At 46.9% G+C, this 13300-nt stretch overlaps 1 long non-coding RNA gene across 1 annotated transcript in view; it reads left to right on the plus strand.

Annotated features, from left to right (window-relative positions):
- Positions 1–585: 585 nt before the first annotated feature.
- The window catches only part of LOC130276797 (uncharacterized), a 129245-nt gene continuing 116530 nt past the window's right edge, over positions 586–13300 (plus strand). The window contains exon 1 of the long non-coding RNA XR_008845248.1: positions 586–699. This is a non-coding gene — a long non-coding RNA (uncharacterized LOC130276797). The remainder of the gene's footprint in view (positions 700–13300) is intronic.

Here is a 13300-nt window from a genome sequence, read left to right on the forward strand (position 1 = left end):
ACGGTTCCCCTGCTCTGCCCGGACAACAGTGGGTGGGTCTCAGGACCTCCCTGGGCATTGGCACGGGATGCCTGCAGATAAATATCAGCAGTCATCCCGGTCCGGTCCTTGCCCGGAGCAGCGCGCGGGGTTGACGGAAATTCCCACAGGCGTACAGGTATGCCCTTGGTCCTTAAGTACCAGGGAGCATGAGCGTACCCATACGCCCATGGTCTTTAAGGGGTTAATCTTCTCCCTTTGTGCTGAGTGTGCTGAGCTCCTGTGTGTGAGGGAGAAATCTTCACCAATCAGAGCTCAGCTGGCAGAGGGAAGGGGCGGGGTTAGCTCTCGCCTCTCCATCTCTACATATTACAGCCCAGGAGGCTTAGATAAATACCAGCCATTGAATTTTTATATTAAAAATACTGGCAGGGTGTCTAAAATACCAGCTGTGCTGGTAAAATAGCAGCCAGGTGACAACCCTAAGTGTGTGACATGGTTGTAATAATTATTGGGGAGATTTATCAAAACCCGTGCAGGGTAAAAGTTGATCAGTTGCCCATAGCAACCAATCAGATTGCTTCTTTCATTCTTAACAAGACCTCTGAAAACTAGAAGAAGTGATCTGATTGGTTGCTATGGGCAACTGGTCATCTTTTCCTCTCCACAGGTTTTGATTCCTGATTGTCTTCATATATAGGATGAGAATCTTCTGACACAGTGAGTAGCCAACCATTTCTGGGCATAAGACATCAGAACTTGCTGGGTGCCCTACGGTTGCCTGGACAACTGTGCCCCCCAGCATCAGCCGCCTCTCCCCTCATCACATGGTACAGATCGGGCAGCAGTTTTGGACACTTCTGTCATCCACATTTTGCTAACACTATTTTTCACACAGAGAAATAAAATAAATGAGTCGAACAAGTCAAAGAACAGTTTAAACAAAGGGGAACTTTATTTATTATTTAGTAAAATGTTTGTGTAGGGATTTTATGTAACCTCCATCACTCACAAAGAGCGGACAGTAACTAACTCAGGACAGGAAAAACCTCCAGAGGGGAGGAAACCTGTAGGGAATCCATGGCTACTGTACTGCCCTTCCTCTGGGCATACTAAAGGAGGTTACCTCTAGAATTTGGGCCAATGTGTCCGTGTATGTGCTGCCCCACAGCCTGGAAGGTGTGCATCTAAGATAGGAAAAGAAAAGAGAGATTAGTTACATGTTTATTATAGAAATGCACATGGAACTGCACTAAAGACCAAAAAGATGTGATACTTACCAGTCACAGGCGGGTATGAATGTGTATTCCTAGGTTCCTACAGTTTAGGCCTCTCACTGATGACAAAGGTTATGACATCACATGTGTGACCTCACGGGAGTTCTATTTGAGTAGTGCTGCTTTCTGATTGGCTGAAAATCAAAAAAGCTTTTTAACATATTCTGCATGACTTATCTCAGGGATTTTTGGCAAATTTTTATAAAAATGGCTCACTCCCTGTGGGTACATTATATTTGTTTCTCCTAACCAGACACTCAGTATTTGTAATATCATTTGGTGACCGTAACAGCCTGGGCCCATGGGTTTCTTACACAGATCACTGCGGCTCTGGCAGGCTCAATGGGGGAGATTCATCAAGACTAGTGTTGAGCGGCATAGGCCATATTCGAATTTGCGATATTTCGCGAATATATGGCCGAATATTCGTCATATATTCACTAAATTTGCATATTCGTAATATTCGCGTTTTATTTTCACATATGCAAATTTCTGCATATGCGAAAATTAGCATATACAAAAATTCACATATGCGAAAATTAGGATATGCGAAAATTCGTACGCCAGTCTAACACAGTAGTATTAGAGCCTTCTTTACATCACACAAGCTGGAAGCAGAGAGGGATGATCACTGTGATGTGTACTGTGAAAAAAAAACAAAAAAAAACAAAGAAAAAGGAATATTCGTAGTTACGAATATATAGTGCTATATTCGCGAATATTCTCGAATTCACGAATATGCGATATTCGCGAATAAAATTTGCATTGTGAATATTCGCAAGCAACACTAGTCTTGATTAGTGTTGCTCGCGAATATTCATAATGCAAATTTTATTCGCGCATATTGCATATTCGCGAATATTCGCTAATATAGCACTAAATATTCGTAATTACGAATATATATATTTTTTTTCACAGTACACATCACAGTGATCATTCCTCTCTGCTTCCAGCTTGTGTGGTCTAAAGAAGGCTCTAATACTACTGTGTGAGACTGGCGTACGAATTTTCGCATATGGGAAAATTTGCGTAAGCAAATTTTCACATATGCTAATTTTCGCAGATGCAAATTTTCGTGTCTGCTAATTTAAGCATATGCAAATTTTTGCATATGCAAATGTTCGCATATGCGAAAATATAACGTGAATATTACGAATATGCGAATTTAGCGAATATATGACGAATATTCGTCCATATATTCGTGAAATATCGCGAATTCGAATATGGCCTATGCTGCTCAACACTATTAATGACAATGACACTACACTCATGAAAATGTGTGTACAGGGAGACAAATATTCCAAGATATGCTTGAGAGTTTGATGTACCATCATAATACAATTTAATAAATTGATCCAACATGGTTATCTTTAACCCCTTAAGGACCAGGACCATTTTGGCCTTAAGGACCAGAGCGTTTTTTGCACATCTGACCATTGTCACTTTAAATATTAATAACTCTGGGATGCTTTTACCTTTCATTCTGATTCTGAGACTTTTTTTGTGACATATTCTGCTTTATGTCAGTGGTAAAATTTCATCGATACTTGCATAATTTCTTGGTGAAAAATTCCAAAATTTGATGAAAAAATTGAACATGTTGCTTTTGTTTTTTACTTTGAAGCTCTCTGCTTATCAGGAAAATGGACATTACAAATAAATTATATATTGGTTCACATATACAACATGTCTACTTTTTGATTGCATCATAAAATGGACATGTTTTTACTTTTGGAAGACACCAGAGGGCTTCAAAGTTCATCAGCAATTTTCCAATTTTTCACAACATTTTCAAAATCGGAATTTTTCAGGGACCATTTCAGTTTTGAAGTGGATTTGAAGGGTCTTCATATAAGAAATACCCAACAAATGTCCCCATTATAAAAACTGCACCCCTCAAAGTATTAAAAATGACATTCAGTAAGTGTGTTAACCCTTTAGGTGTTTCATAGGAATAGCAGCAAAGTGAAGGAGAAAATTCAAAATCTTCATTTTTTACACTCGCATGTTCTTGTAGACCCAGCTTTTGAATTTTTACAAGGGGTAAAAGGAGTAAGGAAATACCTCATATGTGTATGTAAAGTGTTCGGTGGGCGCAGTAGAGAGCTCAGAAGGGAATGAGCGACAATGGAATTTTGGAGAGTGAGTTTTTCTGAAATAGTTTTTGGGGGGCATGTCACATTTAGGAAGCCACTATGGTGCCAGAACAGCAAAAAAAAAAAAAAAAAAACACATGGCATACTATTTTGGAAACTACACCCCTCAAGAAACGCAACAAGGGGTAGAGTGAGCCTTAACATCCCACAGGTGTTTGACGACTTTTCGTTAAATTTGGATGTGTAAATGAATTTTTTTTTCACTAAAATGCTGCTTTTCCCCAAAATTTTACATTTTTACAAGGATTAATAGAAGAAAATGCCCTCCCAAAATTTGTAACCCAATCTCTTATGAGTATGTAAATACCCTATGTGTGGACATCAAGTGCACTGCGGGCGCACTAGAATGCTCAGAAGAGAAGTCACATTTGGCTTTTGGGAAGCAAATTTTGATGAAATGGTTTTTGGGGGGCATGTCCCATTTAGTGTTGCTCACGAATATTCGCAATTCGAATTTTATTTGCGAATATCGCATATTCGCGAATTCACGAACATTCGCAAATATAGCGCTATATATTCGTAATTACGAATATTCGTTTTTTTTTTCTTCACAGTACACATCACAGTGATCATCCCTCTCTGCTTCCAGCTTATGTGGTGTAAGAAGGCTCTAATACTACTGTGTCAGACTGGTGTGCGAATTTTCGCATATGCAAAAACTTGCATATGCTACTTTTCGCATATGCGAATTTTTGCTTATGCTAATTTTTGTATATGCAAATGTTCGCATATGTTAATTTTCGCACACGCGAATATTCGCATATGCAAAAATAAAACGCGAATATGACGAATATTCGTCCATATATTCGCAAATATTCACGAATCCGAATATGGCCTATGCCGCTCAACACTAGTCCCATTTAGGAAGCCCCTATGGTGCCAGAACAGCAAAAAACAAATCACATGGCATACTATTTGGAAAGTACACCCTTCAAGGAACGTAACAAGGGGTACAGTGAGCCTTAACACTCCACAGGTGTTTGATAAATGTTCATTAAGTTGAATATGAAAAGGAAAATTTTTATTTTTTTACACTAAAATGCTGGGGTTACCCCAAATTTTTCATTTTCACAAGTGGTATTTGGAGAAAATGTCATCGTAAATTTGTAAATACATTTCTTTGGAGTAAGGACATACCACATGTCTGGACGTTAGCTGCTTTGCGGGTGCACACCAGTCTCTGAGGTGCAGGAGCGCATTCAGGGGCCTTGAGCTACACTTAATAACTGTTACGCCTAGCGCTCCGGGTCCCCGCTCCTCCCCGGAGCGCTCACGGCGTCCTTCTCCCTGCAGCTCCCCGGTCAGCGCTGACCGGGAGCGCTGCTCTGCCATGGCCGTTGGGGATGCGATTCGCACAGCGGGACGCGCCCGCTTGCGAGTCGCATCCCAGGTCACTTACCCGTTCCCGTCTCCTGCGGTCATGTGCTGGCGCGCGCGGCTCCGCTCTCTAGGGCGCGCGCGCGCCAGCTCCCTGAGACTTAAAGGGCCAGTGCACCAATGATTGGTGCCTGGCCCAATTAGCTTAATTGGTTCCCACCTGTTCCCTGCTTATATCTAGTCTCCTCCCTTGCACTCCCTTGCCGGATCTTGTTGCCTTAGTGCCAGTGAAAGCGTTCTTTGTGTGTTTATACCCTGTGTACCAGAACTATTGCTATCTCCCCTGACTACGAACCTTGCCGCCTGCCCCCGACCTTCTGCTACGTCCGACTTTGCTTCTGCCTACTCCCTTGTACCTCGCCTATCTTCAGCAGCCAGAGAGGTGCCGTTGCTAGTGGATACGACCTGGTCACTACCGCCGCAGCAAGACCATCCCGCTTTGCGGCGGGCTCTGGTGAAAACCAGTAGTGTCTTAGAACCGGTCCACTAGCACGGTCCTCGCCATCCCTCTCTGGCACAGAGGATCCACCTCCTGCCAGCCGGCATCGTGACAGTAGATCCGGCCATGGATCCCGCTGAAGTTCCTCTGCCTGTTGTCGCCGACCTCCCCACACTGGTCGCCCAGCAAGCCCGACAAATTGCCCAACAAGATCACCAGCTGTCGTACTTGACCACCATGACTCAGCAACTCCAGTCGCAGCTACAGCAGATTCAGTCTCAGCTACAGCAGCAGCAACCATCTCCTCCGCCAGCTCCTGCACCTCTTCCGCAGCGAGTGGCCACTCCTAGCCTCCGCCTGTCTTTGCCGGACAAATTTAATGGGGACTCTAAGTTTTGCCGTGGCTTCCTTTCCCAATGTTCCCTGCATCTGGAGATGATGTCGGATCAGTTTCCTACTGAAAGGTCTAAGGTGGCTTTCGTAGTCAGCCTTCTGTCTGGAAAAGCCCTGTCATGGGCCACACCGCTCTGGGACCGCGATGACCCTGTCACTGCCTCTGTACACTCCTTCTTCTCGGAAATTCGAAGTGTCTTTGAGGAACCTGCCCGAGCCTCTTCTGCTGAGACTGCCCTGCTGAACCTGGTCCAGGGTAATTCCTCCGTTGGCGAGTACGCCATACAATTCCGTACTCTTGCTTCTGAACTATCCTGGAATAATGAGGCTCTCTGCGCGACCTTTAAAAAAGGCCTATCCAGCAACATTAAGGATGTTCTGGCCGCACGAGAGACTCCTGCTAACCTGCATGAACTCATTCATCTAGCCACTCGCATTGACATGCGTTTTTCTGAGAGGCATCAAGAGCTCCGCCAGGAAAAGGACTTAGATCTCTGGACACCTCTCCCACAGTCTCCACTGCAATCTGCGCCTAGGCCTCCCGCCGAGGAGGCCATGCAAGTGGATCGGTCTCGCCTGACCCTGGAAGAGAGGAATCGCCGTAAGGAAGAGAATCTTTGTTTGTACTGTGCCAGTACTGAACATTTTCTGGTGGATTGCCCAATCCGTCCTCCACGTCTGGGAAACGCACGCTCGCACTCAGCTCTCGTGGGTGTGGCGTCTCTTGATGCCAAGTCGGCTTCTCCACGTCTCACGGTACCTGTTCGGATTTCCACTTCAGCCAGCTCTCCCCTCTCAGCCGTGGCCTGCCTGGACTCTGGAGCTTCTGGGAATTTTATTCGGGACTCCTTTGTGAATAAATTCCGGATTCCGGTGACCCGTCTTGTCAAGCCACTCCACATTTCCGCGGTCAACGGAGCCAGGGTGGACTGTACCATACGTTTCCGCACGGAGCCCCTTCTTATGAGCATCGGATCTCACCACGAGAGGATTGAACTTTTGGTCCTCCCCAATTGCACCTCGGAAATTCTCCTTGGACTTCCCTGGCTTCAACTTCATTCCCCAACCCTGGATTGGTCCACTGGGGAGATCAAGAGTTGGGGGTCCTCTTGTTCCAAGAACTGTCTAAAACCGGTTCCCAGTAACCCTTGCCGTAACTCTGTGGTTCCTCCTGTATCTGGTCCCCCTAAGGTCATTAAGGACTCTGCCTGCCACAGGAAATGCCCCTCCCCCCCTCCCAGTTCCATCAGGCAAGCTTCTGTGTCCCCTCATGGCCCTCGTCCTGGTGTCACACTGCCCCGTGCCAGGTCCCGCCCTCTGCCCTCTCTCCCCATTCCTACTCCTGTGGTTCTGCCTGCCGTTGAGGAATCCCTCCATCCTTTCCCGGTGTCCTCATCCCAGGGGAGGCAGTTACCCGATAAAGAGAAGGGGAGACCTAAGGGGGGGGGTACTGTTACGCCTAGCGCTCCGGGTCCCCGCTCCTCCCCGGAGCGCTCACGGCGTCCTTCTCCCTGCAGCTCCCCGGTCAGCGCTGACCGGGAGCGCTGCTCTGCCATGGCCGTTGGGGATGCGATTCGCACAGCGGGACGCGCCCGCTTGCGAGTCGCATCCCAGGTCACTTACCCGTTCCCGTCTCCTGCGGTCATGTGCTGGCGCGCGCGGCTCCGCTCTCTAGGGCGCGCGCGCGCCAGCTCCCTGAGACTTAAAGGGCCAGTGCACCAATGATTGGTGCCTGGCCCAATTAGCTTAATTGGTTCCCACCTGTTCCCTGCTTATATCTAGTCTCCTCCCTTGCACTCCCTTGCCGGATCTTGTTGCCTTAGTGCCAGTGAAAGCGTTCTTTGTGTGTTTATACCCTGTGTACCAGAACTATTGCTATCTCCCCTGACTACGAACCTTGCCGCCTGCCCCCGACCTTCTGCTACGTCCGACTTTGCTTCTGCCTACTCCCTTGTACCTCGCCTATCTTCAGCAGCCAGAGAGGTGCCGTTGCTAGTGGATACGACCTGGTCACTACCGCCGCAGCAAGACCATCCCGCTTTGCGGCGGGCTCTGGTGAAAACCAGTAGTGTCTTAGAACCGGTCCACTAGCACGGTCCTCGCCATCCCTCTCTGGCACAGAGGATCCACCTCCTGCCAGCCGGCATCGTGACAATAACTAAAATGGGGTACAGTGGGACGTAAAATAATAAAACAGGTTATGTTTCCAGAATGATGACCCAGAGCATAGCCAAAACTAAAAAATATGCCCACCCCAAACCCTATTCTCTGAATCATCATTCTGGGAATGTGATGTGTGTGGCCGTCCCTAACCTGTTGCCTCAAATGCACACCCCACTCATGTGGAGAGAGAGCGCTGCCCATTTGAGGCAACATAAAAAGTCCCGATGCAATGACTCAGTAACCCATGACCCATTTTTGGAAAAAATACCCCAGAGGTCTTATCAGGTTTTTTTTTTTTTTTTTTAAGAGTTTTTTAGGCAATTTAGGGGTTAAAATTTGGAAAATACTCTGGACTTGGTACATTGGGGTCAAATTATGGGAAATTAAAATGAAAAGGGAAAATTTAGAACTCCATGGAAGTGTGATACTCCCTGAAGCAGTTTTTTATGCAGAAGCCCGGACGATCGGGGCAAGTGTCACATTGAGTGGTGGTGTCCTTCCGTATCCCCCTCTTGTGAAACACTCTGCATTTTTTCTGGGATCGTCCCTTCTTTCCAGTGTGGGGGACTTCACCTGGAAAGTGTTGGCCTGGGAAGATCCTGGCATCTATAACTTCAGTTCCTTGGGAAGTTCGGCCTGCTCTTTACCGGTCGTCAAAGATCATGACCTTTAGGACTTCTTCTTGGAACTGGAGTAATGTCCCTGTGTTGCCAGCGTACAGGGACAGTACAAAAGAGTTGTACATGGAAACCTGTAGTAGACCACAACTTTTTTGCACCATACCCAGGTTTTCCGCATGGCGTTGTATGGCTTGAGGACTTGATCAGATAAACTCCCCCCATATACTGATTGTAGCCCAGAATACAATCAGGCTTGAGGACCGTTGTTGTGGTACCCCGCACAGGGACAGGTGAGCTGCCGTTACCATGAATTGTGGTCAGCATAAGGACATCCCTCTTATCCTTATATCTGATCAGCAACAGGTTTTCATGGGTAAGGGCACTGGACTTACCCTTGGGCATAGGTGTCTTAAAATTTAGAGGGAGGCCTCTCTGGTTTTTCCGCACGGTCCCACAAGCGGATGTGGATCTGACGGCAAGGGATGTGAACAGAGTGATGCTGGTATAAAAGTTGTCGGCATAAAGATGGTAACCCTTATCCAGCAATGGGTGCACAAGATCCCAAACGATTTTCCTGCTAACACTCAGAGTGGGGGGTCATTCTGGGGGTTCAATACAGGAATCTCATCCCTCATATACTCTAAACTTGTAAGTGTACTCAGAGGTACTCTCACAAAGTTTGTAGAACTTCACGCCATACCGCGCCCGCTTCGAGGGAATATACTGGTGGAAGATGAGTCTCCCCTTAAAAGTGATAAGAGACTCATCTACCGAGAGCTCCCTGAGGGGTACGTGGGCCTCCAAAAATTTGGCCACAAAGTGATCGATGACCGGCCTCACTTTGTAAAGCCGGTCATAGGCGGGATCACTTCAGGATGGACTTGCATGGAATGGCCTCGAACTGCCTCCGTGCCATGACTATACTGTAAAGCGGGGTCTGGTATAGGATGTCCCTGCTCCAGTACTGTTTAACACTTGGCTTTTTGACCAGGCCAATATGCAGCACGAGGCCCCAAAATGTCCTAATTTCTGCTGCATCAATGGTGTACCTTTCATTGGGCCTGGCCAAAAAGAATCTAGGTGGTGGGCAATGAACTGCTGGGTGTACAGATTCGTCTGCTCCACCATTTGATGTGATGACTAAACTGTCACTGAAAAAATAACTGAAATAGTCAACTTCAGTGAATCCAGAATTGTCAATCTGGATTCCGGAGTCGCCAACAAACTCCAGAATCTGTGGCTGATAACCCTTTGGGGGTCTCCAGACAGGTCCATCGGAAGGTGGCTCCGGTACACTTGTCTGGGGGGTCGGACTCCTATTACGAGCGGCATGGCCACTCGTACTAGTGCCAGCCACTGGGCCACTATCATGAGGGGTGCATGGCCTCGCCTGGCGGTATCTCCGCCGCCTTCTGGGGGACTCATCATCAGTACTAGATGATGAGGAGGACGAGGAAGAACACAGGAATGTAGGATCTTCCTCATACTCACTGACAGATTCGGAGTCAGAGGCAAGAAAAGCGTATGCCTCCTCCAGCGAAAATGCCTGGTGAGCCATCGCCTTTTTTCTATGGTAGCGGATGGGCGGGGGCGAGGGTGTGTGTGGGGGGGGAGTATGTAGTGTGTGTGTGCTTGGTGTAACTGTATGGGGGGAAAAATGTGAGGGAGGGGGGCAAATGCAACGCCCTGAACCCCTAATAGGGCCCGGGTCACGCTGATAATACTGTGGTGGACCCTTTTTTTTTTACTTTTTTTTTTTGCTTAGATCTTCACACAGAGGGGGGTCCCTGGCTCCTTCTCGCAGCTCTGCCCACTGAATGAACTCAGTGGGCTAGCAGAGCTGCGAGAAGGGTCCGTTAACCCCTCCCCTGTTGGCTGCTATTGGCCGGCCAATAGCAGCGATCCTGAGGGGGACGACAAAATCGCCACCCCCAAGGAGGTGATTGGGGGTGTATCCCGCATCACCAGAATCGCCGCAAATCGCAAGTGTGAATTCACTTACGATTTGCGACATGCCAACATGGGGGGGTCTGATGACGATATCAGTAGTCATCTTGGTCAGGTCCCCACCCAGCGCGCGGCGGGGACCGAAATTCCCACAGCTACGCCCGTGGTCCTTAAGTACCAGGGAGCGAAGGCATACCTGTATGCACGTGGTCCCTAAGTGGTTAAAAAGTTTTCTGTTTATTGGTCATGAATGTAAATGTAAACCACATAAAGACACAGCTCTTGACGTGTTTTGACCTATGTGGCCTTAATCATAGGTGTAAACCCCTGAACCAACTAACAAAATATCTGATTGTAATGGAACACACATAGATTCCTGCCTTAGAGTAGATACTCCTAGAATTTAATCCTTTGTTGGCTTGATCATAAACTGATATGGTAGGTTCCTGTTCACACTATTAAAAAAACACAATTACTAATGTATTACATATCTACATATCATCTCTAAAATACAAAGCCAGTGCAGCACTCCATAGTAGTGAAAAAAATGTGGGTTTATTCCATCAGAAAATGTGACAAAGCAGCAACGTTTCGATCCTCTCCAGAATCTTTCTCAAGAGATGGGCACATTTTTCAAAAATTTGATTTGGCAGATTCGATCCGAATATATTTGTGGCGAATTGCTATTTAAAATGGCTATTTCTGGGCTACAGTGAGCCTCAGCAGGGGTGTAGAACACTTTGCCTTGGCATAACATGCATAGGGAGTGTGGTGGGGTAGTGAAATAAAACTGTTACAGATTACAGGCATCACTAGTAGAATCACGTCTACAGTGATTCTACGGCATGATAACAGAGTCTGGATGTGGCAGCAGGGTTGGGAGACCATATGACATCACAATTGAAGAGATTTTTTAAATGTCAATTGAAGATTTTGAAGAGATTAACAAGTTTAATGTGCCAGCAGCATGAGGAGATCGTATGGCGGCACAATGACACAGCCTGGAGCTGGCAGCAGCATGATGAGACCATAGGGTGGCACAATGACAGAGCCTGGAGGTGGCAGCATCATGAGGAGACCATATGACAGTACAATGACAGAGCCTGGAGTGGGGCGGTGGCTGGCAATACCAGTACCCGCTGACAAAGGTGGGTGAAAGAAGGAGCACTTGGCATCAGATGTGTGGCATCAGGCGGGTGGCAGGATCAGAATAGTAGCTGAGGCACTTTGTCAAAGTGTTGGTGTGGCACCATGGATAATCTAGTCTGATGCATCAGGCATTGGTGGGTGGAAATCCTGGCTGATACAAGCCTGATTCATCTTGACAAAGGTCAGTCTCTCCACATTTTTGGTGGACAGGAGAGTTCTTCTTAGGGTTACTATAGCCCCCATCGCACTAAACACCCGCACTAATGCCATACTACTGGTGGCCGGGCAGGACAGCTTCTCCAGGGCAAACTCTGCTAGTTACGGCCACAAATCCATTTTGGCTGCCAAGAAGTCCAGCGGATCTTCAATGTGGGTTGCCAGGGTCATGTCCAAGTATGCCACCACCTGCTGGTTCAGGTCCTGCTCAAGTTTGACCTGCTGCTGATGATTACTTGCTTCACTATGTGGGTGAAGAAAGCTACTCATCAGCGACTGCAGACTGATGGAGGCTGGTGCTGATGGTGCTGGTGCTGCGCACCTAGTGGAGGAGGCAGCAGATGTCTCCTCCACATCTTGGCTGGGCAGTAGCTGCTGACTGTTTTCTAGTAGATTGTCCTCACTAAATAGTGGAAGCCCACAGCATAAGATAATTCTCTGCGTGAGGGAACAGCATAGGACAGAGGCAGTTGGAGGACAGGGACTGCTCCTGGGCCATGCTAACTGAGGATTGAGTCTGAAGAACCCACCGACAGTTGACTGTGGGGGTCAGATGTCACTTGGGATGAAGTGGATGACCGAGTTAACCAATCAATGATGGCTGCTGGGTTTCTGGTCGACACACGACAGCTAGCTGACACGAGAGCTCAGACCTCTGGCTGCGACTCCTGCTGTCATGTGCCCCTACTCTGCTATGAACTCAGGCTGTGCCTGATAAATTTAGGCCTCTTCCACTCCACTGTGCACGGCCTGGCACTTCTCTGCCTGACATTCTTGTAGAACAGTGGAGTGCGTGTATATTTAACTTTTTATAGAGCAATGCGCCCCTATACGGCTGCAACAGAAACTTGCAGAACACTCAATGTGTGTATCTAGATCCCTGCTTTTACAGACCACTATACACTTGAAACAGAAAACACGTACAACAGCGGAGTGCGTCTATATTTAACTTTTTTTTGAGTAATACTCCCTAGTTTGGTTGCACCAGAAATAAGTGTAACGATCTAGTGTGTAAGTCTTTTAGTGCTTTTACACTTACTGCCGCCTACTAGCTTTAACCAGTAAAATGTAGAACTGCGGAGTGCGTATATATTTCACTTTTTTATAGAGTAATACACCCCAGTACAGTTGCAACAGAAATAAGCGTAACAATCTAGTGCATAAGTCTTTTAGTGCTTTTACACTTACTGCCTCCTATTAGCTTTAACCAGAAAAAACGTAGAACTACGGTGTGCGTATATATTTCACTTATTTTTTGATTAATACGTCCCAGTACGGTTGCACCAAAAATAAGCATAACAATCTAGTGCGTAAGTCTTTTAGTGCTTTTACACTTACTGCCCCTATTAGCTTTAACCATAAAAAACGTAGAACTGCGGAGTGCGTACATTTTTCCCTTTTTTACAGTAATACACCCCAGTATGGTTGCGACAGAAAAAAGCATACTCTCTCTGAACTGTCCCTGCCTGCACTATGGTTGGTTGCAGTCTTTGAAGGGGGATTGCTCCCAGTTCTGAACTCAATTGGCAGACTCTGAAACAACTTCTGAACTGTCCCTGCCTGCACTATGGTTGCTTGTAGTCT

Source organism: Hyla sarda, chromosome 6 (assembly GCF_029499605.1).
Source record: "Hyla sarda isolate aHylSar1 chromosome 6, aHylSar1.hap1, whole genome shotgun sequence".
NCBI lineage: Eukaryota > Metazoa > Chordata > Amphibia > Anura > Hylidae > Hyla > Hyla sarda.